Genomic DNA, 6,850 nt, shown 5'->3' with positions numbered 1-6,850 from the left:
TTCAAACGTAAGAAAAAATTCACTAGTCGTGATCCTCATTTAGGAGGGGGGTTTTCGCCAGTAGTGCTTGAAACCACCATCATCTCCTCAACCGATAACTGTTCTAGCACCACTTGACAAACATAATACTCCAAAAGAAATATTTCATGGAATTTATCAGAATTGAGAATATTACATTTATTGGTAAGCCTTGTTTATTGCAATACACAACTTTACAAGTCTACGAGACAGTCCAGTACCTCGTTACGACTCTACCTAAAACTACTTCATTACCGGTTCAATTTACAATACTACATCTATAAATAATGAGTTTGATCATTAATAGCATTACTATCCAATTTTTTGGTTGGAATCTTATCCAGAACTACAGGCACTTATTCTGCGTTACAACCTTTTCCATCGCCCTATATGCTCTCGGATGACTAAAGTTTGCTTCCCTAAACATCGAATCACAGACATCTCTTTCAATGAGTATGCTTGGGATTTTGGTCGCAAGTTATTCTCGAAATTTCAAAGCCATGAGAACTGGGTATCAAAGTAAATGACCTTTCACGTACAGGTCATCTCTTTTTATGGTCCTGCAAGGACAATTCAGTTGTGCTAATATATTTAGAGGTTTCAAGCCTTTTCTCCTTGGGTTAGGGACAACTCTAGTGATTTGTTTTTTTTTTTTTTTGGTGTCATCCTCTGGCCCAATTGTAGTTCAACTTTTGGGTCCAAAAAAATTCGAAAAGTCTGTAAACATGCACTGATCTCAATGTGGGGCCCATTACATGCAGGTCCCACAAAAATGATCCAATCTGTACAATAAATTTAAAATATTTTTTCAGGAGACCCCTCACAAAATTAGCTCAATTCAATATCAAAAAGTACTCGATTTAATCATCTAATTTTTCATTCAGTTCCGAAACAAAATGAAAAATTAGATGGTTAAATCGAGTATATATAGATATCGGATTGATCTGATTTTTCATAAGGCCTCCTGAAAGAATATTTTAAATTTAATGGACGGATCGGATCGTTTGTGAAAGACCCGTAGTGGGCCCCACATCGAGTTCAGTGCACAATCTGTGCATGTTTTATCTGTGTCCATAGCAAAGTTGAAAAAAAATCAAGCTACTTAAATTCTAACTAGGGGACTTGCTGTATGATGCATACATGAGCCCCATCTCGAATTCGTAATAACCGTGCCAAAAATTACTCTGATCCGAGCTAGATAGGGTAGGGACACGAATGGCACATGATTGATTATCTTGATCGAAGTTTTGTCTCAAATGCATAGTAGTCTTTAAAAAATTCTCAAGACAAGCATGGTTCGTTCATGCCTATATTGATGTCTAATCAGTGTGATTTTACACACTTGCACAACAAACCAAACAAAATGAATGACAGCTTGACTCACTTTTTTCAGATGCAGAATATGGCCATTTATACCACTGCTCAAAAAAGACCCACGTCAACTCACAAAAACCTAATTCAATAATTCATTGCTTGATTCTCGGGTTGATTCTGGTCATTCATAGCTGCCTGCTAGAATCCAATCTCCAACAAAGCCAAATGGTACTGGAAAAAAATTCACAAAATCACAAAACAGAGACGTCCAAAAACGTATACATGTGAAGGATTCATACAGGGTCCACAATCCACCCCAAACAGCATAGTATGCATTTCTCTCTTTCCATGAGGGAAAAAAATATCTCTTTCTTGTCAAACTAATTTGTGTTCTCTATTTTCTTATCTTAGAATATAAATGCGTGATATAGAAGTTCAATTGTAAGACTAAGCCCACCCCAAACAACACGGTATGCATTTCTCTCTTTCCAGGAGGGAAAAAAAATATCTCTTTCTTGTTAGACTAATTTATGGTCTCCTATTTCTTATCTTAGAATATAAATGCATGATATAGAAGTTCAATTGTAAGACTAAGTCCACCCCAAACGACAAGGTTTGCATTTCTCTCTTCCATGAGGGAAAAAAATATCTCTTTCTTGTCATACTAATTTGTGGTCTCTATTTTCTTATCTTAGAATATAAATGCATGATATAGAAGTTCAATTGTAAGACTGAGTCCATCCCAAACAACACGGTATGCATTTCTCTCTTTCCATGCAAGAGGGGAAAAAATATACCTTTTTCTTGTCAGACTAATTTGTGGCCTTAATTTTCTTAGAATATATAGCACAATCCATTTTCCTCAATGAAAAAGTGTAACATTTTCAACAATATTGCGTATTATGAGAATAATTTCATTGTATTTAATTGTTTGTTTCCTTAAAAAAATATATTCTCCGAACACTTGGTGGGCAAAAGCTGATTGGAATACTTAATTGTCAATAAAAAGAAGAGTTATCCAACAAGCAAATTGGACAGAAGGGGTACAATTTATACTTGTTTGCTTCGCAAAACGCATTGCTATGTGATGCATTAAGTTTGGTAAGAAACTAAAGTGGAACTTTTTTCCACACGTTAGTAGATAATACCGAGTTCTTTTAATTTGTAGATAAAATTTGAAATCTTTTTTTGCCAAAAGCACATTATTTATTAGTCATAAATTTGCCAATAATAGACATAGACAATCAATTAGACGTACCCCTCGAGAAAAGAACCAATCATGACATGGACAACCACCATACTTTAGATGTACTGTTGGGAAAGACCCTAAACGTAGAGGGATTATATATTGAGTGCTTTGGAAGCAATGTTCCACGCTAATAATAACAAACTAGAAGTCATTTTGTTTCCTAGTTTATCAATATAATAGTTATGGGTATGCAGTATATTATCAATCACAACACATGTGGCATACCACTAGTAATTGCTTCAAGACCAAAATTATGATCCGAACCGTTAATCTTGTAAAATGTAAGGTTAAACTTTAGAATATATTTGCCGTTCATTTTGCATGACAACTTAATTTCCATGTGTTTGTGCGTCTATAAACATCAAATTAAATCACACTCATATGTGGTAAAGTCATATATTTTTGTGTGTTCTACTAGATGAATAGTTCAGATCATAGTTCAGGGCTCAAGATTAGGTCAAAAATAGAGAGTTTTGAGGAATACGGAGCAATGTAGTGTGGAGGGGAGCTAGTCCTTGATGGAAGTGACGAAAATATCTTTTTCCGTGGCCAAGAATTTTCCACATATTGACTTGACTTGGAAGTTTGAGTCAATGAGTGGTAATGCTAGAGCACTTCGTTATAAAGAGCAAAATATTAATATTTTATTAATATTATTAAGAAACATGTTTTTTCGTCACAAATTATATGAGTGAGGAAAAATTATTTATCGACTAAAGGTTGTCAATGATTTCCACCTAGTGACGAAATCTATTTTTTGTCACCAATAGTGGCTTTTGATGACGAAATATTTCATTGCAAAAAATGAATAATTGGTGACGAAATTTTTTCCCTCCCCTATTAATGCTTTTTGACTACGAAATTTTTTGTCACCAATTAATACCTCTAGCCACGACAAAATTCATCGCCAAAGGTGATCCATCGCTGAAAAAATTTATGTTGCCAATATAAGGAATCGGTGACGAATTTTTTCATCATAATAGACATTTTCATATGGGAAAAAAATCCTAGTTTCTAGCTCTTGCTGCATTTCGAACCCAGGTCAATGCAAGCTTCGACCAATTGCCAATATTGTATATACATTAACGAGGATTAGCAGGGTGTTAGCCACACACACTTTTCAGTATATATTTCAAATAGCTAACATATACGTTTAACATTAAAATGTATTCCAAACGTCATTTTGAACCTTTAATATAACATATACGTCATTATGGTAGAACGTAGACAGTATATCCATATAGATAGGGTTCTGACCAAATAAAAAATGGAGAGACCGAGTTGAAATTGATTCTCTAATGCTTTTTTAATATTTTTCTTTCTTCTGAAATTTTGCAGGAAGAAACAACAAGTGGGATGGTTACAACGAGTACTTCTATAATGTCTTGCCCTATAGGACACATGTTTCATAGTCTTCAAATAACTTATCGGTACAGAGGGAGTTCCTCTAGTTCATACGTGTTCGTGATTGTCCTCGTTACGCGTTCTTCTTTTTCGACACACCTCCCTGCATCAGTTTCTAGAAGGAAAATAAAAGTTAATGGCAACTACTACCAAGATCCTTTTCGTTAATCTAAGATGCAACACAATTTTAAAGAAACAGATTTAATGCTTTCACCATGTTCGGCTTGAAACTTCGACCTACGCTCAGGCTTAGCAGTTCCCATATGACTCCTAATTTCCGGTGGTGACCAAGGTTTGAGTCATATGGGGAGCAAGTTTGGGGTTTCAGGGTTATGAATAACTTCTGAACCCCCCGTTGACTAACATACTAACACCCCGCCAACTTCCACCGATGTATATCATCTGGAAAAAAGAAGAAGAAAGAACCCCATATCCTTGTCCCAGTTAGCATGAAAATTCTTGTCTTAATGCAAATACTTTTGCTTCTGGGATTCAAAAAGAAAAATAAAGACCAAATCATGTATCCCTTAAAAAAAATCTAACAGAGTGGCTGATTTCACTCTTTTTTTTAAAAAGGCATGAGAAATTTAGATAGATATATCGAAAGATTCAATAAGCTAATGGCTAAGTCCTTGAAACGTAAGGTTCATTATATCTAGTACCACTTGATGGACCCTTCAAACGTAAGAAAAAATTCACTAGTTGTGATTTTCATTTAGGAGGATTCTGGTCGTTCATAGCTGCCTGCTTGAATCCAATCAAACGATACTGGGAAAAAAATTTACAAAACAGAGACGTCCAAAAATGTATACATGTGAAGGATTCATATAGGGTCCACAATCCACCCCAAACAACATGGTATGCATCCAAGCCGTCCGATATATTTTTTGACGGCTCGGATTGAAACCCTCTCTCTTCTCTCACTCCAACACTCTCTCTCTCTCGTTTTTCTCTCCAAATCTGGGCCATTCAAACACGGATTGGACATCTCAGATGCGCGAGCAGGCACCACGCGGTACCTGCTCGGCACTGAAGGAACGAGAATACACCCTGCAACTCTGTATTAACCTTCAATCTTCATTGCTACTGAACTCTGTTTCTACTTCCTATGTTTCCTTCCAGTGTATTAATCCAGAAGCGTCTTCTTTACGCATACTCCGTCCTAACAATGGGGGGGGGGGGGGGGGGGGGGGGGGGGGGGGGGGGGGGGGGGGGGGGGGGGGGGGGGGGGGGGAGGGGGGGGGGGGGGGGGGGGGGGGGGGGGGGGGGGGGGGGGGGGGGGGGGGGGGGGAGGGGGGGGGGGGGGGGGGGGGGGGGCGGAAAATTTGGAATTTAATGGAACAAAACTAGTAGAGTAGTACCAATTAATATTTGGTTTGTGAATGGAATCAAAATTCAAGAGAAAAGATAAATATACTGCAGAAGACATGTCTTGAATGGTAAATGTCATAATCTGCACTCTGAAGTAATAGCAACAATGAAAGGGGGCTGCCGAGCAAAAACAAAAACAATGAAACTGGGTTTGGAAAGGCATGATTCTAGAAGACCTTCAAATCTAATTACAACTAAAATTTAAAATGAGAAGTGGTCTGCAATTGCAAAACCTTATCTGGCGAGTCAAGCTGCATTTTTTTCACAACGTAATCAACTGTTTAATTGATAGCCCAAAAAGAAAAAAAAACCTGTAATCATTGAAATCTGAATCATTGAAAACTGTAATCATGAAAAAATGGATGGTGTTACAAATATTTAAAATACAAATGATTGTTACATCCATTAAATCTGTAAAGTTTCACAAACAATAACGCAGACTAATGTTGAAACTTTCTATTAGTAGAGTTGACGAGTTCTTTAATTTGTAGACACAATTTGAAATCTTTTTGCCAAAAGTACATTACATGGACAAAACGAAAGAGCCAAAATGCATAGGGATTATTGAGTGCTTTTGGAGCAATGCCATTTTGTTTCCTAGTTTATCAATTCAAAAGTTATGGGTATACAGTATTTACCAATCACAACACATGTGGAGTACCACATGTTAGGAGCAAAATTATGATCTGAACTATTCATCTTGTTAATTGTAAGGTTAAACTGTAGAAAATATTTACCGTTCATTTTGCATGACAATATTTCCATATGTCTGTGCGTCTATAAAACTCAAGCCACACTAATATTTTTTGTAAACTCATATTTTTGCGTGTTCTACTAGATAAATAGTTTAGATCATAGTTTTGGGCTCGAGATATGATTAAAAATTGGAAGTTTAGAGGAGTACGGAGAGATGGAGTACGGAGGGGAGTTGATCCCCGATGGAATTGGCGAAAATATCTTTTCCCGTGGCCAAGAGTTTTGATCAACATATTGACTTGACTTGGAAGTATGAGACAATGACATAATCCCACCAATGCCATAATCCACGAGTGCATCTATGGTATACAAATTTCTTTTCTTATATATCATCAAATTTTTCTATTTTTGTTGCCCTAGCCCAGGGTTGCCCAAGCCCAAGGGCTTACTGGACTCACCCCTGGGCCGGCCCATAATACTAACTTCTAACACTCCCACCAACTCCCGCTGTTATGTACAATATTGACAAAAAAGAAAGAACTCCGTCCCTTAGCCTAGTCAACAGTTTCGGTCAATTTTTACATTACATCATTAGTTTCGATGAGAGAAATTGAAAAGAATAAAAATATGTACCGAAGTTTTAAAAAATCCATATAAAGCCACAGTCTTTTTTTAGTCATTTTCGTCATCTTAAATGAACTTTTTCCTACTTTAGTTATACTTTTTATGCTTTTCTAATTGTTTTCATTGAGGCGAACAATGTGATGTAAATATTCTACCCAATTCTAACAAAAATTA

The sequence above is a fragment of the Rhododendron vialii genome, chromosome 1a (assembly GCF_030253575.1).
Source record: "Rhododendron vialii isolate Sample 1 chromosome 1a, ASM3025357v1".
Taxonomy (NCBI): Eukaryota; Viridiplantae; Streptophyta; class Magnoliopsida; order Ericales; family Ericaceae; genus Rhododendron; species Rhododendron vialii.
Note: the sequence above shows the minus strand (reverse complement) of the source record.